Source organism: Lissotriton helveticus, chromosome 5_1, assembly GCF_964261635.1.
Source record: "Lissotriton helveticus chromosome 5_1, aLisHel1.1, whole genome shotgun sequence".
NCBI lineage: Eukaryota > Metazoa > Chordata > Amphibia > Caudata > Salamandridae > Lissotriton > Lissotriton helveticus.
In genome coordinates this window covers 1,563,785,386-1,563,810,354 of record NC_136065.1, presented here as the reverse complement: position 1 = coordinate 1,563,810,354, position 24,969 = coordinate 1,563,785,386, and the positions used below count along the sequence as shown (strand labels likewise).

Genomic DNA, 24,969 nt, shown 5'->3' with positions numbered 1-24,969 from the left:
TGAGGACAGACTTGGTTGTGTGAGGGGATATTTGCACAAAATTTTGCTCAAACCCAATACTTGTCCTGTTCAACACAAACTAAGGAAAGTACCACTTTCTGTTAGACAAGGTCTTAAAGATCTTTTACAAGAATTGCTTAAGTCTGGAGTTATTGACCCGGTAGAAGCTTCATCTTGAATTTCTCCAGTAATTTTGACCCTTAAGTCTGATGGTCGTTTGAGATTCTGCATTGACCTCAGAGCATTAAATCGAGATATTGTCATCAATATATTTCCCCTGCCAAACATTAATGAGTTTTTACAATCTGTTGGTGGTGGTAAGTATTTATCTAAAATAGATTTGAGAAGTGCTTATCGCCAGATTAAGCGACACCCTGACTCCAAATCACTCACTGTTTTTATTACCACTGAAGGCACTTTTCAATTCACTCGTATGCCGTTCGGTTTGGCCTCGGCTGCGAGTCTTTTTCAGAGAATGATGTCCAACATGTTTAAGGAGTTGGTGGGGGTGGCATATTTTCAAGACGACATTCTTGTTTCAGGGAACACTATTGAAGAACATAATGCTCTACTTAGACAAATACTATGGGAACTTAAGCAAACTGGGTTAACAGTTAATAAAGAGAAATGTACGTTTTTAACCGAACAAATAGAATACCTTGGGTACACAATGTCGATTAGTGGAATATCTCCTAAACAGAATTTACTGAAAGCTATAAAAAGCGCACCTTGTCCCAAAGATAAAGACCAACTCAGGTCTTTTCAAGACCTCGTGGAATATTATTCCAAATTCATGTAAGATTTTGCTGACATTTCTGAACCTTTGAGAATTCTTCTACGAAAGGGAACCAAATTTGAATGGGAAAAGGAACAAAACAAAGCTTTCTCTAAGATCAAAGACGTGATTTGCAATGCAGGTATTTTATCTCCCTTTAAGTCAGAGTGTCAATCCTTTCTCGCAGTTGATGGCAGTCTTACTGGCATAGGTGTTGTACTCTCTCAAAACCAACGTAGGTCTGAAAAGACTATTGCATTTGCTTCCAGGACTCTTACGCAAATGGAAAGGAACTATTCCGTAATTGAGAGGGAAGCACTTGCTGCTGCTTGGGGTGTTGAGTATTTTAGAGTGTACTTGTGGGGATCAAGATTTGTTTTGAGATCAGACCACAAGCCTCTGTTGAAAATCTTATCTGCTGGGGGCGCTGGGAAGGGCTCTGCTCGTTTGGCCAGGTTTGCTGCTAGGTTGCAAGAATATGCATACAATATTGAATTCATTCATGGATGGAGGAACTTGCAAGCTGATTGCTTATTTCGCTTATCGTTAGATTTGGAAGTGGTTGATGAAAATGTTGTTAAAAAGCTTGAATCTGAGGAATCTGTAGCCTTAGTGAGTCATGTTTGTGAATGTAGTTTTTTTTTTCTTCCAAAACTCAGCGGTTACAAGAAATGCATTTGGGTACCACCTTGAAAGATGTTATCTCTTAAATCAAGAGAGGTACTCCGCGTGAGAATATGGTTCCGGTGGCCACTAGACCTTTCTGGAAGCTGTTAGATGAGTTGTCTGTAAGTGGTACTGATATTATTATGAGAGGTGGCAGGTTTCTGCCTCCTTGTGGACTTCGATTGCACAGTTTTTAAACTTGCTCATGATGGTCATTTAGGCCAGGGTATGACTATTAGGAGAATCAAACAAGAGTTTTGGTGGCTGGGAATGGATGACCAGATTCGCAGATGGGTTGAGTCTGCGGCATGTCCTTTTATTATGTCTATTTTACCTTAGTGGAATGTTCTTATCTTCATGTTCTGTAGAATGTTAGGCTGACGGCACTCGATGATGTTCAAGTTCAAGTTCAGAGATTTGTATAGCGCACTACTCACCCATAGGGTCTCAAGGCGCTTGTGGGAGGGGGTGTATTATTTATCGAATAGCCAGGTTTTAACCGCATGCGTGCGGGCGGAATTCCGCTCGCACGCTGAGATATTGAAAAGCGCATGTTACGTGACGAGCTGGGCTCGTCATCAGCGTAGCAGGAGGCTACCTCATGACGAGCCCAGCTCGTCATCAGCGTCGAAGGGGTTAAGTTCCTTTCTGAAGGAAATGTGGTTCTGTGTGAGGCGGAGGTGAGTGGGGAGAGAGTTCCAGGTTTTGGCCGCCAGGTAGGAAAAGGATCTTCCTCCCATGGTGGATCTGTGGATGCGCGGGACTGCGGCAAGCGCTTGGTTGGAGGATCTTAGTTGGCGGGTGGGTGTGTAGAAGGACAGTCGTGTGTTGAGGCATTCGGGTCCTATATTGTAGAGGGCCTTGTGGGCGTGGGTGAGGAGACGGAACGTTATTCTCTTGTTGACGGGAAGCCAGTGGAGGTCTTTCAGGTGGCCGGTAATGTGAGCTTGGCGAGGGATGTCTAGTATGAGTCTGGCCGATGCATTTTGGATGCGTTGGAGTTTTTTCTGTAATTTGGCTGTGGTTCCGGCGTAGAGGGTGTTTCCATAATCCAGTCGGCTAGTGACCAGTGCGTGAGTGACCGTCTTTCTAGTTTCGGTGGGGATCCAGCGGAAGATTTTTTTGAGCATACGGAGTACGTTGAAGCAAGAGGATGAGACGGCGTTAACTTGTCTGGTCATCGAGAGGGAGGAGTCTAGGATGAAACCTAGGTTGCGTGCGTGGTTTGTGGGTATGGGTGCTGCGCCCAGGTCCGATGGCCACCAAGAGTCATCCCAGGCAGAAGGTGAAGATCCTAGGATGAGAACTTCAGATTTGTCTGAGTTAAGTTTTAGGCGGCTGTTTTTCATCCATTCGGCTACTTCTTTCATGCCTTCATGAAGATTGGTTTTGGCGGTGTTAGGGTCTTTGGTGAGGGAAAGGATTAGCTGGGTGTCGTCCACGTAGGAGATGATGTTGAGGTTGTGTTGTCGCGCGATGGATGCGAGGGGGCACATGTCAACGTTGAAGAGGGTGGAACTGAGTGATGAACCTTGTGGTACGCCACAGATGACTTCGGTGGTCTCTGATTTGAATGGGGGGAGTCGGACTCTCTGGGTTCTCCCAGCGAGGAACGAGATGATCCAGTCTAAGGCTTTTCCTTGTATTCCAATTTTGCTGAGGCGTTGTATGAGGGTGCTGTGACAGACTGTGTCGAAGGCGGCGGAGAGGTCGAGTAGGATGAGGGCAGCTGTTTCTCCGTTGTCCAGTAGCGTTCGGATGTCATCTGTCGCTGCAATGAGGGCAGTTTCGGTGCTGTGTTTGGCTCGAAAGCCGGACTGTGAGGGGTCGAGGGAGTTGTTGTATTCAAGGAAGGCGGCGAGCTGGCTATTGACGGCTTTCTCAATGACTTTGGCAGGGAAAGGGAGGAGGGAAATGGGGCGGTAGTTCTTAAGTTCAGAGGGGTCAGCTGTGGGTTTTTTCAGGAGGGCAGTGAGTTCGGCGTGTTTCCAGCTTTCTGGGAAGGTGGCGGAGTTGAAGGAGCAGTTGATGACGTCGCGGAGATGGGGTGCGATGATGGAGTCTGCTTTGTTGAAGATGTGGTGGGGGCAGGGGTCTGTTGGCGATCTTGAATGGATGGAGTTCATTAGGCGGATGGTGTCTTCAGTGGTGATTGGGTTCCAGTCGTTAAGGTTGTTAAGGAGCGGTTCGCGTTTGGAGGTGGGTAAGGTGGGGTGCTCTTCTGAAATGTTCTTAAAGCTGTTATGTATGTCGGCGATTTTGTTGTAGAAGAAAGAGGATAACGAGTCGCAGAGGTCTTGGGAGGGGGTAATGTCGTTAGAGGCTGCGGTGGGGTTTGGTGATGTCAGTTGCTGCTGGATCGTCGAGGTGGTCGAATTCCAGGTTGTGCTCCGGATTAAATCTTCTTCAACCTACCTGGCTACCTTGGGATTTATTCCACAGTTCATCATAACATTGGGATGGCCAGAAGGGTGTTATTAGAATTATTGAACATTGTTCCATTCTCAACTTCTGTAGGACTCACTGGATCATTGCAAAGGGGGTAAAAGCATATCTCCAAATCCCTTTCCAAGGTTGAAGAAAGGCATTCACTGCCAGAGCACCCAGGTCTAGCATCCAGCTGAAGTTTCTTCATTTTTGTATTCGGCTTTCCTAGTCCATCTTTTTTTCATTACAGTCTTACTCCCTTCATGGTCATCAAGCCTTGTGGTAAGGTTCTGTCATGTCTTGCCTCAGAATACTGGGGTTTCAATATTCCAAGGCGAGCATTAGAAGCAGTCTTGGGGGATACTGACGAATTAGGTTGTCTGCCTGGGCCTATACATTCAGGAAAAATGATTGTCTTAAATTGCTGGGCATTGGTATTTTCTTGCAATGTTCATATTTCTCGCTCCCACTTTCCCCTTATCTTTTCCCCACCACCTTAAACTTTTTGTCCATCTTCCTCTCCTGTACTTCCAGTTCCTCATCTCTCTAACTTCACACGTAATCTCTCACCATCTTCCATCCTGTGCTTTGTCCTCTAAGTTCCTTTCTACCCTTCCCTTCTCCTATTTCAACTCTCTCAGTCACATTGAAAAATACATTCCCATAAATTGTTCATAATCTACACTTCTTTGTTCTAAAATGTTAGCATGTGTCCTTTCTTGCCAGTCCTCTCGTCTTCCATCACTTCTCCTACCCAGAAAAGGCAGGCCGCGAGGTGTGAGGTGATCACAGCGGTGATGGTACCACAACTTAAACTCTTAATTAAACCTGTAAGTTTGTCTGCTCTGTGCCGCTACTCTTTTACCAATCCCTGTGCCCTCAGCCGATGCCAGCTGCTTGCCGTGCCACTCTCCTGCGGGACCCTACAGCCCTCACATCTTCTACATCCAACAATAATCAAATTCTCGAAATGAGGCTCACGGGACTAACAATATATTAGAAGGCATCATTTATCACCAGACACCTCCATCATCGCCTGAGTACCCCGGGGGCAAGTTGTCTGCATGATGCCACAAGCAGGAGCCCCGGGGGCTCCTGACGGGGGGCAGTAGTGGCCCAGCTTGAGTGGAGTCGCATCTTGGAGCTGTCTTCAGATGTCATTAATTGTTTTTTATTGGTGTCTGGTGGCGAATGCTTTTTCAATTTGTATTTTTAATTAAGCGACACTATGCCCCTGGTTTTCTTCCACGCTCATCTGTTATGTAGTTCATAAGCCGATCTCCAGAGCGCCTTTTGTAGCAATTAGGTCCGTACAATACAATGTTAACTCGACGCGCGCGCAGTAGTTTTGTCAAAAACCAGATACTGAGCCAAATACTTGTACGTTTACTCATTTGAAGTCGAATAGTTTAGGCTGGTCTGTCATTCTAGGACGATGAGTCAAAACAAGCAGCAATTTACATTTTAAAAATTGTAATCCGAGGGCTGCTCGCTGACAATTTAATTATGTTCCAACGTTATTGTTTTAATTAAAAAAGCTGCGCTGATGAAAGCGATGGGAACGTATGAAACACGGTAAGGTATATTTGTCTTGGTGTTTGATATCTTTTATAAAGCGTCTGTCTGGTAACTAGTTTGGAAATGTGGTTAAAAAAAAATACTCTGCCTTTTTGGTCCAATGAGTGACACTCTGATATTCTCGAACATTCCCGGACGCCTCTGCGTCAGAAGAGACGCTGTACTCCTCTTCAGCTCTTTTTAGGTCTCGCTGGAATAGCATCCGAAGGATGCGTCCAGCTGGAGACGTTTAGCTGCCCGTCTCGGGGGGGATTAGGGACAGGCGGGTGTTACGAGCGTTTAGTGTGGATTTGGGTGCAGCACGGCGCCGTGCACACTGTCTTAAACACGGGCACCCGCAGGGAGGGAAAGCACACGGGGGGGGCGCGGCCACCGGCAATGTTCTCCGACGTGACTGCCGGCCGCCCGTGTGACCCGCTCTGACCACGAGCCGTGTTTGCACTGTGTCCATGGGCCGCTTCTACCCGCTTCACCCCCCTCTTGCCGGACTGCGCCGCCTCCCCGCTGGCTGAGAGCTTGCACTGCGCCCGCCCGTACACCTGTATCGGCCGGCCCTGTGCGTTGTGCCTCTGAGATCCGCAGCCCCTGTGAGCTGTGCGCCGCGGATCCCAAGAGCCTTCCCCCGCCTGGAAAAGCACGCGCCAAGTGAACGTCCCGTCGGACGGATTCTGCCTGGGTCTGGCCCGCTTCCTTCCCCGTGGGCGCCCCGCCGATAACGCCTCAGCTAGAGACGCCTTCACGGGCCGGACAGAGCCCCACCGGTAGGAGAGCCGCCAGATTGCCCCAGGAGCCCCGCCTACGCCTGGACAACAGACAGCAACCCTGACGGCCCGCAGAGCCCCTCGGAGGCCCCGCTCCAGTGCCGCATCTCTTCAACGCTGCCACGAGCCGGACCTACCTCAGGCGCCCTGCTGAGCCCTGCCGGTCCACAGCTGTTCCCCGCATTGTCCGCGGCATCCCGGACACAGGTACTGTTTAGTGTGTGCTCGAGGGCGCCATCACGGACTCGAAGGTCCGCCCCTCATGAGATCTGTTTGCTGACAGTTAACCCCTTGCAGGGCCTAGTAACCTGCCTCTTCCCAGTAAACGCAAAGCGCACAGAACAGCGCATTAGAAGCAATCACCCTAAGGAAAGTATCGTGTAATCAGGAATTCTGTTCCCCAGTCCAATCTTGTTTTCATTCATGTGATTTCATGTGTTAATCTCATAGAAATGGGCTAACCTTGTTAGAATGAGTTGCTTAGCTTTCATATTGGTTTTACAGTTTTGATCTCCTTTCTCCACCAGTTTTCATATTTTATTGAGTCTTTTTCTACAGCTGCATTTTAGAGTTCTTGCTTGAAAACTCTTTAAAAGACCTCATTGTTCTAGCTGAATAAGATGCTGGTACCTTGCTTTCCGCATTCTGTTTCAAGTTGTACAGGTGTAATCAGTCATGATTTGTAGAAGAATTTTTTTCACTCGTGCATATTCGTCAGTGTAGCATGCCCCACCTTGCCCCTGGTCTTTCTTTGATTTGGACTACTTATTTATATGAGATTTAGAGGTCCTTGAGTCCACCTCTCTGCCTAACCATGCGAATTTGTTTTAGTTAATGCAATTTACACACCACATAATTACACTGCATTCAATGCAACATACACTCCAAATACCACTCAGTGCCACATAATTACACGCCACATAATTACACTGCTCTCAATGCAACATACACTCCAAATACCACTCAATGCCACATAATTACACTGAACTCAATGCAACATACACTCCAAATACCATTCAGTGCCATATAATTACAAGCCACATAATTACACTGTACTCAATGCAACACACACTCCAAATACCACTCAATGCCACATAATTACACTGAACTCAATGCAACATACACTCCAAATACCACTCAGTGCCACATAATTATATGTTACATAATTACACTGCACTCAATGCAACATACACTCCAAATACCACTCAGTGCCACATAATTACACGCCACATAATTACACTCTACTAAATACAATATACACTCCAGACAATACCACTCAGTGCCACATAGTTATATGCTACATATTTACACTGCGCTCAATGCAACATACACTCCAAATACTACTCAGTGCACATAATTACACAGCACATAATTACACTGCACTCAATGCAACATACACTCCAAATACCACTCAGTGCCACATAATTACACGCCACATAATTACACTGCACTCAATGCAACATACACTCCAAATACCACTCAGTGCCACATAATTACACGCTACATAATTACACTGCACGCAATGCAACATACACTCCAAATATCACTCAGTGCCACATAATTACACACCACATAATTACACTGCACTCAATGCAACAATACACTCCAAATACCACTCAGTGCCACACAGTTACACGCCACATAATTACACTGCACTCAATGCAACATACACTCCAAATACAACTCAGTGCCACATAATTACACGCCACATAATTACACTGCACTCAATGCTACATACACTCCAAATACCACTCAGTACCACATAATTACACGCCACATAATTACACTGCACTCAATGCAACATACACTCCAAATACCACTCAGTGCCACATAATTACACGCCATATAATTACACTGCACTCAATGCAACATACACTCAAAATACCACTCAGTGCCACATAATTACACGCCACATAATTACACTGCACGCAATGCAACATACACTCCAAATATCACTCAGTGCTACATAATTACACGCCGCATAATTACGCTGCACTCAATGCAAAAATACACTCCAAATACCACTCAGTGCCACACAGTTACACGCCACATAATTACACTGCACTCAATGCAACATACACTCCAAATACAACTCAGTGCCACATAATTACACGCCACATAATTACACTGCACTGTATGCTACATACACTCCAAATACCATTCAGTGCCACATAATTACACGCCACATAATTACACTGCACTCAATGCAACATACACTCCAAATACCACTCAGTGCCACATAATTACACGCCACATAATTACACTGCACTCAATGCAACATACACTCCAAATACCACTCAGTGCCACATAATTACACGACGCATAACTACACTGCACGCAATGCAACATACACTCCAAAAATATCACTCAGTGCCACATAATTACAAGCCGCATAATTACGCTGCACTCAATGCAACAATACCCTCCAAATACCACTCAGTGCCAAACAGTTACACGCCACATAATTGCACTGCACTCAATGCAACATACACTCCAAATACAACTCAGTGCCACATAATTACACGCCACATAATTACACTGCACTCAATGCTACATACACTCCAAATACCACTCAGTGCCACATAATTACACGCCACATAATAACACTGCACTCAATGCAACATACACTCCAAATACCACTCAGTGCCACATAATTACACGGCACATAATTACACTGCCCGCAATGCAACATACACTCCAAATATCACTCAGTGCCACATAATTACACGCCACATAATTACACTGCACTCGATGCAACAATACACTCCAAATACCACTCAGTACCACATAGTTACACGCCACATAATTACACGGCACTCAATGCAACATACACTCCAAATACAACTCAGTGCCACATAATTACACGCCACATAATTACACTGCACTCAATGCAACATACACTCCAAATACCACTCAGTGCTACATAATTACACGCCCCATAATTACACTCTACTGAATGCAACACGCACACTCCACACAATACCACTCAGTGCCACATAATTATATCTATCTATCGCCCTCACTCTATCTATCGCCTTCACTCTATCAATCTATCTATCTATCTATCTATCTATCTATCTATCTATCTATCTATCTATCTATCTATCACCCTCACTCTATTTATCTATCGCCCCCACTCTATCCATCGCCCCCACTCTATCGCCCTTTCTCTATCTATCGCCCTCACTCTATATATCACATCACCACAACATCACTCAGCACCACCACAGCATCACTCAGGGGCACCACAACATCACTCAGCGCCACCACTGCATCAATCTGTGCAACCATTCAACAACAACTAGTTCAAATATGTTCTCTCAATGTTTCAAGCTTTATTATAAATGTCACAAAAAAGATGTTAATATTTCACATCTATTCTTGGATTTTCGTCACAATAAAATACACTGAACATAATCTTCACAAAAGTTATTTACAAAACTTTAAGCTATTGCTATTATAAATTACAATAACTTTTATTTAAGTTTTAATTATTAAAAAATAAATAAAAACCATTTATTTGCAATATCAATACATGTAAGTCACGTAAATAAAACACATATTGCATTACAAATGCTATAGGTGTCACATTTGCGAAAGCTATACCTATTAGCATTGTAAATGACAAAGCTATTAATTGCGCTATTTTCAAAACCAACACATAAATACAAAATTTGTCATTTACAATACCAATAGCTCAAACTTTCCTAATGCGAGACCTATTGCATTGCAAATGCTTGTTCCTTATACCAACCACTGTAAACCCAGAGATTAAGTGCATCTGATTTGAATGAGAAACTGGCCTAAACCCCACAGAGCATTTAGGGCCAGATGTAGGTAAATACTATTTACCTATTTCGGTATTTAAGAATAGGTATGTAGGTAATTTTTCGGTAAATGTTAACGAATCTGTAAAATTCTGTATTTACCTAATCGGTATTCACCGATTCGGTAATTGCTATTCATTCCTATGGGCCTGGAGGTCCATAGGAATGAATGTCAATTACCGAATCGATAAATACCGATTCGGTAACAGGGGGAAAACATTGAAGGGTGGCAGGGTGTCACTTTGACACCCTGTTGCACCCCTCAATTGTGTATGGGTGCACATGTTGCAGACATGTATGTCTGCAACATGGCACTGTTGGAAAAGCAAAAAAATGCTTTTTCAAAGGTTTTCATTATTTACCACCAACTTGTAGTTGGTGGTAAATAACGAATCCTTAACTGAGGAATGTACTGACTTGAGTGCTCCCTACATCCTGGATTCAGTAATTTACCGAATCAGTATATTAAGACTGCGGCATTTTACCGAATCCTTAAGTTACCGATTCGGTAAAATACCGAATCCTACAAAAATGCCACCTACATCTAAAAAGCCCAATACCGGTCGGTAACGGCCGAAATTCGGTAATTTCGGCCGTTACCGACCGGTATTGGGCGACCTACATCTGGCCCTTGGTGGTTAAAATGAAAACACAGGAATAGAATATGACTCTATTCATAAAAGCCAATTCCACAAGAAGTTTTTCGAGTAGTCCCACTAGGCCTTAGGTTTACATAGGTGCACACTTGCTCAGCACCAGGATACCCTCCTGGGTGACAGTGCACTCTACAGAGCTGCATAACATATTCTCATGTAATGGGCCACTCTCCTAATGTAGTGCTTGTCCGATTTCCCCAGGGTACTCCCTCACATTTTATAAATGGTATACTGGAATTTGCACCAGGTGCTTAAGGACGTGTTGCTGGGAGGGAGCGGGTGTGTGGTGTACCAATGGAAAGGCCCAGCCTTGTTTGGGTTCAAAGTGTATGCTGGTAGACTTTGAGGCACCACACAACCTTCAATAAGTGGGGAGTTGTTGATCTATGAATAACTTACATGAAGGAAAGCGAGCTACAATCTTAAAGTACAGTAGAACTCGCCTCATCCAGCCAAAGGCGGAGAGGCCAAAAACTGAATGGGTGCAATTGATGAGAGGCACCGAGAGCAACCTCTTACCCTGATCCCTTCACAAAACAATAAGTAATTAGGTAAGGATTCTGAACCACGGCTCCCCCTTCTTTCGGTCCAGCACTGAAAGCGCCAGACAGCTCTACAACAACTACATTTTCAACTGCAAATGTCTGATCTGTGAGTTTATAAACTCCGGCGAACAGCGAAACAACGCGCAGAGTGAGTGTCACTTCTCGGCTGCGATCTCTACTTTGTGCGAGACTCTGACAGGCCTGGCAGGGTTTCCTGGCTGCACATATGCATGTCTGCATAGCTGTAAATATTTATGAGCTATACGCATAAATATGTCTCCGCATAGCAAACACTGCACTAATGAGAAAGCTTCTGATGTTTAGATTGCATTGAAGTGTCAGGCTGGCTGTGCTCATCAGATCATCCTAAACTCTATTGTTAGAATGTTTTTGTTTACTTTTTCGTTTCTGTGAGAAGAGAGGGAGAACTGGATGAGAACAGAGACTGAACTTCCCTCAGCTCAAGAAATAACGTTTCTAACAATAAAATAAACATTCAAGGGGCAGAAAATCCGCCAACTCCAATAGAGGGCAGGATTGGAGTGGCATGGGTGATACACTCTCCTCACACCCCTAAAAGTGCTCCCTAAGGGATTAAATGGATATGGGCTAGCACTGTCCGCAGGCCCTACATAAGCTCACACCGCAGTGAGGTCTATGAATGATTGCTCATAGCGAGGTCAAATACTGAATGGGCATGAACTATTAGTCCAGCATTAACTCTAGAGGTGTATTTAGAGTAAGATAAAAAAAAGTCTAGCATAGAGATTAAGGGTTACCAAAGGTGGTTCCCTCCTACATGTATCAAAAGTATTGATAACTGTCACAATCTGGACTTGTATCCAGTTATTAGCAGTTTTACAACACTTCTCGGAGGACTGTTTAAAGCACACACTGTTTCAAATAATGTATTGATCTTAGGGAATTTAGGGGCTGGTTCGAAGTTTGGAGGACTGATTTTACTCTGTTAGGGCAGTGAAGTAACACACTCTGTCGCCCTGACGAAGTAACCGCTCTTCAAATTTAGAGATGTTCACAACCCCAGCGGACATCTCTACATTGGCAGCCACTGTTTCCACGGCGGTTCCTGTGAATGCATTGAAATTATGCTGTGCGGCTCCATTAACACGACAGCGCCCTATGGCGCACTTTCAATATATTTTTCATTTTGAAAAACAAAATCCCAAAGTGAGATTGTTTACGTGAAAATAAATTAAAAAAACAATAACCCCTCGCCATGGGAGCTTCTCCCATGGCTTGGGGGCCAATAAGATGTTTATACTTTCACTTATTGACACGTTTTAGATGGTGGTGTGTTAAAGTAAAAACTGGGAGAGAGGGTATGGCTGCGATGGAGTTTCCGCCAAACCGAAAAGAAGGCCCTAGTTTAACTCATCCACGTCATTGCATTAATGAGTGTCATAACACTACCCATGTCCAAATGATATCTGCCCTGCCTATTTTACCAATGACCAGTCACATCCATTAAGTTCTATGTGTCCCACCTTCAGAGGTCTCAGTTATGAACTGGGCAGTTGTACACCTATCCAACCATCCTGTGTTTTCAAAACAGACATTTCATCACAACTAGGATCAACCTCAACAAGCACTATCGAAGCTAATGGCTCTGGCCTTTGTAACCTGGTGGGAGGGTTATTTTCTTTTATTGCAAGCACATACCATAAAAATATAAGGAGGAAAGAAAGTGCTTCTCTAAACATGACAACCATATGTTTGCAATACCAGTTTTAAAAATGTAACAATCACATATTATTTTATTAGAACTGTACAAATGCTTCCTAACAAGTCTGTGTAATTATAGCAGGTAAGGATGCACTTTATGTACAGACTTTGAATTACTGTAAATTGCTGTGGAGGGTAAAAACAAAATGTGAATGACAGTTGAACAGACCAGTGACTGAAGAGGGGTGACTTGAAGTGTCTCTACAATCAATACAATGAGATATCAAAAGGATAATTAGTGAAATCCAAACCATTTTCCATCACGGAAAGACACACTCAAGAACACTGGAAAAACATGGGTATATTATAAATAAATATTTTTAAAAATCAAAAGCTTATCCTAGTGCACACAATCTGAGCAGCAACTATTATGAATATAAGCAACAAACTAGCAACAAAATTAATCAGGAAGCATAAAAATAGTATTGTGACATATTGGTAAAATGACAAAGCTTTTCTTTGTGCCAATATTTACAATCTCATCCTCTCCTTTTTGGCTAATTCAACTGATAGTAGCACCAAAGAAAGGCCTAATTCGAGTCCCAGAGATGGTTCATACCGGCATACCCTCTCTGAACCAGGAAGCAGTGTTCAGGATAATAGAGGTCTCTGCTATTCTCTTCTGCGTTGACAGGCAGTTAGCTAAGCCTGTTGAATGAAGGCTAAATATGCCTCCTGTTATTCTTCAGCAAAGAAAGTGATACAGCTCGGTCAGTGGCGTAACAAAACTTGAGGGGGTCCCTCTGCAAAGTACATTGATGGGGTCCCCTCTCCCTGGCCCACCACCTGCCACTTTTGCCAAGGGGTCCTGTAGAGCTCAGGTGCCCCCCTGAGCCGCGGGGCTTATGTTACGCCAGTGAGCTTGGTATGGCCTCAGTCCTGAGTCCCTGATACGAAGTTCATCTCTGCCTCATCGCACTATGTTCCTAGCTTCATAACATGCCTGATCATGGTTGAATGTTCTGAAAATAGACAATTAACAGAAAAGGCATTGCTGCCCTTTCACTTTACTTTATTACCCATTTTAAGTTCGAGTTCCACGAACCTCAGTCAGTCAAAAAATACTTTATTCAATTATTTAAAATCATAAAAGCAAGTGTGTGACAATCCATTTGTTCATGTAAATACATCACATATGCAAATTTAAAAAGCAGTTAAAAAGGTTCACCAGTTAAAAGATAAACAAATATTAAAATGATTTGTAGATGATTTAAAAAACAAATTCATTCAGGCGGATTACAAGTAACTGATCTCTTAACCTTATTCCGTACAGCTGCTACCAGAAAACTTGCAACACCAAACATTACTTGGCAACTACTTAATAGTTGCAAATAAGTCAATGCGGGGCTAACTTGTATAAACCCAGCCTCCCTCAGTAACGGCTTTAAAAAAGTTTTCCTCGGTTCAGCATAATGTTCACAGAACATGATGAAATGCAACGTGTTTTGCCTAGAAAAATTATCACAACTGCATGGTGGGGAGGAATATGGTTTACCCCACACTGGAAAATGACCTAAAGAATAGTGAATCAAATTAAACCTAAACTTAATTAAGAGGTGCCGGTGGAACGGGATTGTGACAATTTTTAAATATGGTTCTAATGACATTGTTGTCAACAGAGCATAATTTCCTCTGACACAAGGTTTTAACAGTTCCTGTTCCTCTCGTTCTAAAACTAGCATACCCAAGGCATTCTTCTTCGTCCAGGCTATGTCTTCCTTTGTAATTAGCTCCGGAGACCAATAAAGTTCAGGGCGCCCAAGTTTCAAAAACATTGCCTTTATATATACTAGCCAGGGTACCCTGTCTATCCTCTCTAGAGCCATACAATCTCTCAAAATTAGGTGGTTCAGTGTGATCTCCTGGTTCAGCCAGGTCTTAATCCAGGTAATCAACAGGGCCACCTTCAGTTGATCACTCACATAATCCAACCCCAATTCAGAAGGAATAGAAAATGTGGGAGTTGAATTGGGGACTGCCAAGAGGGATCTTAGAAATTTATTCTCGGCCACCTGTATCTTTTCCTGGGGTATATAGCCCCATAATGAGGCACCATACAAGGCTATTGCCAGGCATTTTGACATTTATATATTTAAAAGTGCCTCCATAGGTCTCGCCCCCAGCCGTTTTGCGAAGGCCATAAGTGCACATGTTGACCTCGCTACCACATTAGCCTTTAGCTTCTGCTGAAGGCCCCATGTGCCTCTTTCGTCAAATAAAACCCCAAGATATGTAAAAACAGGTACCCCAGAAATTTCTATACCATTACAGGAAAAACGTTTGGGTTTATGGCCCCTCAGGAGTTTGCCCACAATCATACCATGTGACTTAGGGTTATTGACCCTGAGGTCCAGAGAACCCATGAATGTACCAAAGGAATCTAGTAACCTCTGGGTCAATCCCTATATTTAATAAAATAGCCCAAAGTTTTGACCTGTTTACCAGGTCAAAGGCCGAAGAAAGGTCCATAAAACCTAAATAAAGCAATCCTTCCTTAGCCTGTGTATATTTGCTTATCAACAGGTGGAGGTTTAAGCATTGATCTAAAGTGCTTCTGTGCTCCCTGAACCCATATTGTAAATTGGATAAGACCCCTCCTTCCTCCAGCCAATCCCTAAATTGGTACAGAATGACTCTGCCTAAAATTTTCACGGCAGAGTCAATCAGCGAGATCGGTCTGTAGCAAGAGGGATCATCCCTTTGGCCCTTTTTAAAAACTGGTACTATTACAGAGGTTGACCAGGATACCGGGAACCCATTAACAGTAGACACATTAAAAACATTAGTTAACATTTTTGCCCAAAATTTGGGTAAAGTGCTATGCAGGTCCGCTGGAACCCCATCCAGACCTGGGGCTTTGTGTTTGGAAATTTCCAGTATCGCTTTATGGACGTCCTCCTCTTTAAAAAGAAGAGGGGACACAGACTGTATGGGCTCGTACTCAGTGTCTTGGGTATCGCTACTCTCACTAGCATAAATCCCTCTAAAGTGAGACAGCCATTTTTCATCTGGTATCACACAATCTAAAATAGACATCTCTTGCCCAGAAAAGAAGGGATGGTTTATTATAGCCCAGAATTTACCGCTATCCCTTAAAACTTCTACCGATAAAAGGTTATTCCAGGCCTCAGTTTTAATAGCCTTTTTCCGTTTATAGATTGCCCCTTTATAGGCCTTCCTTAGGGTAGCCACTAGCTCTCTATCTCTGAGCTTTTGCTTTAGTGCCTGTAAAAGCGCACAATGTGCTTTGGAACAATAGCAATCAAACCATCTAAAAAGCTTGTTAGGGCCCAATTTATTTTGTACCATTAGGTCCGCTTCAATCTGGGTGCAAATAGTGACATACGCCTCAACAATATCACTACTTGGGGCTGCGCTATCTAGACAGACTCCTAGTGGGCCCTCTACCTTTTGGAGCAAACCCTCGATAAAGGCCTCTGGGATCACCTTCGCCCATTTAAGTCTCCTTCCTTGATCTTTTGAGGTCAGATGGATGCAATCGATTGTTAAATTGTTCCTACTATTAGAGACCTCACCCAAACTAAAATCCAGGGTCACAGGGTTATGGTCACTAAATCCTGATGGAATTATCTCATACCGGGTAACCCTATCTATTACCCCGAAAGAGACAAAGATATAGTCAATTACCGTATCCGAGTCTCGCCCCTTAAATGTGGGGACCCTTGCCGCCTCCTGGTCACGTGCCACTGATGGAGCGAGATTTGGAAATAGATTTATTTTCAACTCGTGAAGTCACACTTCCATAATTAGAAATAATTTTATTAACGTTTTGTACTGTGTGTGTATTAATTCAACATAGTTTAAAGTTGCATCTACACAGAACACGCGGGAAACTAACATATGTGCTCATAAATGTGCATTATTATGCATCTTTCTGTTTGTGAAAAATAATAAACTAAATCTGTCTATTTGTTATGTCATAACTAATTGCGGCTGTTTTAAAAGTGACATGTGCTTATTTTGCTTTCCTTGTCAATGTGGTGTCACTCTATTCTTTACAGGTGCATAAGGAATCTCGTTGGATTTTATGAAGAATGGTAGATATAACTGCTGCTTTATTTGTACGCTTTAGCTAGGTAATTTAGACTAATGGGTTAAATCATTAGCAATGGTGGGTGGCAACAGAACAAACTATATTTCTCGCATTAATTATTCTTTTGTGTTTGTTTATATATTAGTTACCGATAAAATGGCTGCTTTGGGCCTAGTTTACTCGAGTCTGCTAAAATTCTGCACTGAGCAAGAAAGAGAGTCCTTACAGAGAAAAAGCTTCCTTTGCTGTAACAAAATCTGATGGATGTAATGTGCCTCTGACTGTTTCCTAGTCAGACAAGGCCAAGGCCAGGAACCGGCAAAAGAGCGTGCGATAATTTTGCATCCGAGGAAGCAAACGACGTGATGACATTTTTCTTCGAGTAATGTTGCAACTTGAGGAAGCCTCGTTGTTCGAATGTTAGAGACAATGGACTCTAAGAAAGTGACGGAACTGATATTTTGAAAAATGTGGTGACACGTCGCCTGTCACTTGTAAGCCAATGGGACTCCGAATTTTTCAGAAAAGATTTACTTTTACCTAGATTAGCTTAGCGTAGAAAGGTATAAAAACCCATTCCCTGTGGAAGGGTTGTGCTGCTGCTTTTTACTGACCTTTGGATGAGGGTGTCGTGCAGATGAACTTTCCTTGGAGCACATAAGAGCCCTCAAAGACTTTATTCTTTTATTTTCCAATTATTTAGCATAGTTAGGGACTTAGGTTTTGGAAATGCTAAACTAATAAATTCATTCTGCAATAATAAATTTTAAATTTCGAAAAATTATCATAATTACTTGCAATAATTCTAATAAAAATGCTTTAATAAAGATTTCAATTACAATTCTCAAAATAAATAAGCTAATAAAAATCTTACTTTGGAAAACAAGCTGGACTTGTTATTTCATGCGTTTAGGTTACTTTTAGCAAGATTTATCGCCATAAGTGGCTTAATAGTCAGTGGGGTTTGTTAAGTATAATGATTTTCATTTACCGCGGTTGTATATAAATGTATATAATTTGTGAATAGGTTAATTAAGCCACATGATTCAGTTGGTCAAAATATGTCATGTTTGATTTATGGGCCTTGTGTTTGAATAGTGATTTTTAGTGTATATTGTGAAGATAGTAGCGTAGTTTATGACATATTTCCTATAGGCCGCTGGATCAATTCCCTGGTAGCAGATTTGATGGTTGCTATGGTAACCAACATACTATATGGTAGTTACATAGGATCAATGTCTAACATATGTTGAGTTAGTTCTCGTGTTATACGTAAGCTGTACCGGTACAAAATAGTGTGATGAGAAGGTAGTCACACAGCACATTTGATCGGTTTCAGAATAGTGGTATCGTCGAGTATCACAAGTGTTGTCGTCGTGCAACACATGTTAGGGAAATTAGGTGTGAATGTATGCATAGTGAGGATTGTCTAAGAAATTTGAGCAGCATGAGTATAGGGACAATGAGCCCGTTCTAAAACTCACTGTGAAAAGAGTAATAGTATATATTCAAGCTTGAGTGAAGGGTAAGATAACGTGGCTTATTTTACTAACGGTGCATGTTATCTATAAGCAGGTGAGAGTCCTGCAAAGATTACATGTGTGTATTGTTAGAGATATTTTCCGTTTGAAAGTGCGTAATTGATTCTGTAATTCCGTTCGAGTCAAACTTTGAATTGCTACTTTAAATGTGCATTCAGAGGGAAACGCGTTCGCTATTACTTGTTTGAAGGGTAGAGTAAAAGGATTACTTTATCGGCGAATGTATATTCTGTGAGAATAGCGCCGTCTATTCCACACAAAATAATTCAAGCACGATTGAATTTCTGTCACTTTATTAGAGAAACAGACAGATGAGTCTTTCTTGTCGTTGTTAAATTAATTTCCAGTGAAAAAGGCGTTCTTAAAATGGCGCAGTGAAAAGTTTTTGTGAAGGAGGGGTGAGCGCTGAGAGTGAGACACGAGAAACCGCAGCAGCTGTGTACGTCACACGGTTCGCGCAGTGATTGGATAGCATACGTCACAGGCTGTGTTCTGATTGGCTCTCGTGACTCTAACAGGCTGTAAGCTGATTGGTTCTTTAAGAAAACACCATTTCTATTGGTTGAGCAAGGTAGTGACGTAGCTTAACCGTGATTGGCTTGTTGGTGTGTTTCGCGCACGGATTGGTTGGTGTAACGGAACATTCAGGAAATAACTTAAGATCATTTTTACTAAAGCGGATTTGATTCGGAAAATGAGTTATTATTTTAAACATGTCGAGAAAAAGCCCACAATGCTTCAAAGGTTTAAAATTTTTATCTCACCTGACAAGAAAATAAAAACGCGAGGTGGTAAATTACTTCATAAATACAAAACACCTGCAGCGTATATAGAAGGTGAATATGGTTATCATACTGTTCTATGGTTTGATGTTTGTAAACATTATACAAAGGACGACGGCGTTTTGATTTGGCCAGACGATGGTTCTTTTAACATGAGAATTTTAAGAAATTTAAGAGAATGGATGTCAGCTCTTATACCAAAGCCTAGACCGACACAATTTGAAGCCTTAGTTGAATGGGAAGATGAGATGGTTCAACTTCAGAGAGAAGCGAATGGAATTCAAAGGCCTTTAAAACCACCGAGTTATAGAAGAGAAACGCATGAGGATAGAATGCGGATGTGGAGACAAGGAGACATGTGTGATGGTCTTTATTTAATTAGGGAAATGGTTTTAGGGTCTCCAGGTGAAAAAAGAGCTGAAAAGAAAAATAATATTGTCACAGAAAGTGAATCTGAGGATGCAGTTTTAGAAGAAATTTTTACTTCTAATAAAAAGAATGAACCTTTAAGACAACTTCATTCATGGTCTACTCCGATGGTTTCTACTGGAACCATACCAAGTGCACTTATAATGAATGAATCGCCTAAATTATATCCAAATAATTCTAACTCTTTTGAAACTCCAGAAAGATTAGAAACAGGAATAGACTCTAGTGTTTACAGTGGAAGCAGACAGTTTTCAATAACTCCGAAGGAAAGTGAGGCTCCTAGGAATTTAATGAGAACTGACAGAAATGAAGAAAATGTAAATACTTCAGAATATTTACGATCAAAAGAAGAATTAATTCGGCAGATAACAAAGGGCATGGAAGCAGTAACAGTTCCAGTAACGATTGGTCCTGTTCAGCCTGTTTTCGAACAGAGAGAAAATAATAAAACAGGTTTGACAATTCCTTTAAATGCAGAGATTCAAAGGGTTGCTGAAAAATTTTATTCAGATTTATCTGAAATTAATCGTGAGAAAACTAGAATGCCTGATTTGACTTCTAATGAAGGTTCTTTTAACAAATCACCAATGGGTGCAGAATCAGATGCTGAGTCTTCTGAAAGAAGAGGGTCAAATTCAAAACTTGATGTTGCAAAATTAAAAGCAAATTTAGAAGAATTAATAATTGGCACAATTGGTCCTGACAGTCTAAAGTTTTATCATGATGATGAACTCCTATTCATCTGTAAAAGCATTCAATGGAAAACAAAGAATAAATATGATCAGTTAGAAGAACTGGCAGGTGAATTAGATATTGATTTAAACAAACAGAAAAATTTCAGTAAACACTACAGATTGGATTTTACAGACAAGGACATTGAAAACTTTAACACAATGGGAAGAATATGTTTAGAGAAAGAATAACGGTGGAAGATTCCCAACAGAACAGCACCTAGTCAAATATTCTCTCAAAACTAATTTGGACCCACGATGTAGTACATGGGACAATATGTGTGCACACTTCAAAAAACACCCACCGTTACAATGTTGGTTCAAAACATGAACTATGAAATACTTTAAACAAGGTCAAGGTGCACCACTTCAATATTTACAAAAACTGTTCACTTTGATAAGGTCAACAGAAAAAAATCACATCAGTTGTTACTTGTGTTCTTTAAGAGTTCTTTTATTCAATTCAGTTGTGCATGAAAGGCACACACAGGTGCTACAGCCGACGCGTTTCGTCCTCTTGGGACTTCTTCAGGGCAAAACGAATAATAAGATGATGTTCTTAGATCTTCTCCCGTGGTTATTAGGTACGTGGGTATATCCGTGACGTTCTATTATGCTGAAGGGGGCATCATATTTGACAAAGAGTTCTCAACGGAGCAGTCTGGTCTGTTAGAGCCGTTCTTGTTAATAGGCGGTGTGTATCTATTTGTAGTCACGTTCAGCCAATACGCTCAAAAATTGAGAGGAATTTCAATATTATGCTTGTCAATCACATCAATATTTGGATGAAAGTCCATGTAGGGCTGGAACCAGAGTAGTGAACAAGGGATGAAGTTCTGTCTATCTACTGTTACTTGCTTGTTATGAGGGAGATATAGGTTAAACCTCCTGCTTGGACACTCCTAATAAAGTGAGCTGAGGCATCCCCTGGTTCCTAAATCAGCATGCAATACGACGTCCTCCTCCGTCAGGTAGACAGAACTTCATCCCTTGTTCACTACTCTGGTTCCAGCACTACATGGACTTTCATGGGCATGGGCTGCGGCGGTCCCTCCGTGCAAATTAGGATGTGACCGCCACCCTGGCGGTCACATCCTGGATATTTAACATTGCGGCGGGTGCTGCTTCAAGCAGCACCCGCCGCAATGTTAAAAGTGCATGTTTAACATTTACATGCACAAAGCGGCAGGCACGTATGTAAATACTGGGGGGTACCATAGGTACCCCCCATGTGCACCCCCCATCCGCCTACACCCTGGGGGCCCGCACCGGGCCCCCAAATTCAAAAGCATGTCTACAAATGCATCCTAATTTGGCTGGCGGTGTCTGATAGACACTGCCAGCCAAATGAGAGCTTTTCCGCCGCGGTTGTAATCCGACCGCGGCGGAAAAGCAGCGGACAGAAACCAAGATCCACCAGCCATCGTAATGCGGCGGTGGGTCTTTGGTGACTCCGCAGAGGATTTTCCGCCTCCTCCGGGCCGGAGGTGGCTTCCGCCGGCCCGGAGGAGGCGGAAAATCCTCCATCCTAATCGGCCCCAAAGTGTTAACGCATGATCTGAGACCTGGAGATTGGGTCAGAACAAAAGTTCATCGAAGAAGAAATTGTCTGGTACCGAGGTGGCAGAAGCCTAGGCAGGTGATTCTTGTTACAACAAATGCAGTGAGGTGTAGAGGAATAAAGAGGTGGATTCATCCGAGTCACACTATTCCGATACCTACACCTGAAAACTCTGATGAAGAGAGTGATACAACAGCTGATTCAGATTCTGAGGTAGAAGGTGAAGAAGTTCCAGATTCTGAAGATCGACAGAGAGGTCGACATCTGGAAAAAATGTCTGTGAATGGAAATCTGAACAGAAAAGATTTGGAAATCATTGAAATAGACTCTGAAAAAGATGAAGATCTACTAGAAGACAATGAAGCAGATGGAATAAGGATAATTGATAAAATCGAAGAAAAAGAAGTTGAAACTGCAGAAATATCTGACCAGGGGAGTATCGAAAAGCAGAAAACGAACTCTGAAAGAAGGAACAGAAAACCAGAAACTGGGAAATTGAAGGTAATTGAAGAAGAGAATGAAAATGAATTGCCAAGTACCAGTAATGGAAGACAGAGTATAGTTCCTAACGGAGTGAGACTGCCGATTAGAAAAGTTCCTGAGTCAAGAATTTAAATTTCTGACAGTGATTCTGGAGAAAGCGATGAAGATTGTCAAAGAGAAAGTGTGAGAAAAAGATCTTGGAAAACAGAATCTAATTTGGCTGAACCAAAAAGGAAGATTCTGAGAAAAGGAGAAACCTGGCCAAATAAAAACGGAGGATTAAGAGTCAGGTTAATTAAAAGATCGAAAGAGCAGGTGAATGAGATTACTAGTCAAGAGGATCCTGAAAAGAAAGCAGAAAAAGGAAGGAAAATAGAAGTAGTGACTAGAAAGACAAAGAGAGTTTTGAGACCTAATCAGAAATACAAATCACCGAATGGACATATTTAATTATACCTCCTGTTATTGAAATTAACAGCAGTAGTCAAGAAGAAGTTGAAGAAATCAGTGACAATGATTGAAACACTTATCTGAAAAAAAAATTGGTTTCTGTTTTTGGCAAAAGGCTGAAGAAATTGTGTTAGGTGACACAAGGTCGAAGAGATTATGTTTAGTTGGAAAATAACTTGTGACATAAGGTCAAAGAAAAGTTGTTAGAGGGATAAAAAAAAAAATTTTAAAAAAGATTTTAAAAAGGGGGGTGTTAATTTAGATTTTAGAATTTTTACATATTTTAAAATTTTGTTTTCTTTTTCTTTACTTCTTTGAAAATAGACTAGCTAGAATGCCTTATGTTATGGAACGCAGTACTTCGAAATGTTCCATTATCAAGAAATGCTGTAAGATGACACTGGTGTGTGTGCTCATATTAATTCTGCTTTGGTTGATTTTAGCTGTTGTTGTTCCTTTTGAGATCAATAAAGAGTTGTATACGGTCAACATGACAAGTAAAGCTTCAGTTAGTCAAGACAAACAGTGCAACAGGCAAAGCTAACAAAGTTATTGATCACAAACCTGAGGCTCATCAGGATAGGTCTGTTAGTGATTTTTCAAGCCTTTTTCTGTTGTGAGCGCTGTTCCTGGCGCTATTCCTGGGATCCTTGCTGCCTGTTGTTGCCTGCGTGGACAGCTCGCCCGATTTGGCTGGGGGCAGGTTCGTGACTGCTGTGCTTGACGCTGTGTTGGTGCAGGGCTTGGGTGCGAGGCAGCGGGGCTGCGAGCGTGTGCAGGGACTCCATTGCCCAGGAGTCCCTGCGTGACCCTGCAAGACCTTCCGGTCCGCTCTCCCCGTGGCCCGCCCACCGCCCATAACGGTCCCTATATCTAGGTACGGGACTCCCGCAGCGCGGGACGCAGCTCGGGGCGAAGACCGGGCTAAGAGCGGGCCGTTTGAGGCCGTTCGAGGTCTGAGCGGTCTGGTCTGGGCCCCTTATCTTTCGCCCTAGCTTTGCCCTTTTTCTTACACTGACATTGGTCATTATTACTGCCCAGGCTGGTAGTTTCTTTATGCCCTCATGTGTACTCGTGTAACTCGCAATAGGGCGGCCAAGGGGGGGCTGGTTCACAATGGTCCTATGGATGATTTTATCACACGCACAAATATCGCCATAGACCATGAAATCACCAAACTCCAAACTAGAGTGTTCCTTGACTTGGAAGCTGCTAGGAAGTTGTCACTCGAATTTGCTAATTCCAAGAAATCTTCCCTAGGGCACATAGCATCTGCCATCACCCCAAATCGCGCACACAATCCACAGTGCGTATTAACGGTGGCTAATGTTCACGACACTCCTGTTTTGCCTATCCCCTCGCCACCTCCGTGTTCACTACCTCTGCATGAAGGTTTGCCCATCCCTGTGGGTAGCCCTCCCCATCCCCTCACTTCTATTTCCCATTCCTCAGATATTTCTGTTGCATCCACTTCTTATGGTAGACTTGATAGCATCCCGGCCAATCCGCACAAAAGAAAACGTTCTCCCAGCACAACTTCGTTACAGAAAAAGACCAAAAACCAGGGGGCTAATTTTTCTAATGCTGGTAACACCCCAGCCGACGGTAGTCTGGAAATGCTCTACACTCCCCCGCAGGCTCCTTGGTGCAACGTTAACGTGGGGTTAGCTCCTGCTGCCTCCAAAAGTATTCCATCAATTGAGAGAGCAGATATTGTCACAAATGATCAGGAGGGGAGGGAAAGGGAATTTATAGGAGTGGTTTGGGACACCCTGAAAAGTCTCTTATCTCCCCTGGATTTAAGACTCTCTCGAATTGAGAACAACCTCCTAGAGATGGAGAAAAGCATCATAGCCTTGGCCACACTTGGCTTGAGAGGTCTTGAACACCAGGGATTGATAGAGAATAATACGGCTCCCCAGGTTCCTACCCCTTCCCCCACAGCTTTGCTTGGCCCGTC

The 24,969-nt window shown here is 42.7% G+C and overlaps 1 long non-coding RNA gene across 1 annotated transcript in view; it reads left to right on the top strand.

Annotated features, from left to right (window-relative positions):
- The window catches only part of LOC144753702 (uncharacterized), a 40,032-nt gene extending 22,980 nt beyond the window's left edge, over nucleotides 1–17,052 (top strand). The window contains exon 3 of the long non-coding RNA XR_013594487.1: nucleotides 17,001–17,052. This is a non-coding gene — a long non-coding RNA (uncharacterized LOC144753702). The remainder of the gene's footprint in view (nucleotides 1–17,000) is intronic.
- Nucleotides 17,053–24,969: the final 7,917 nt, after the last annotated feature.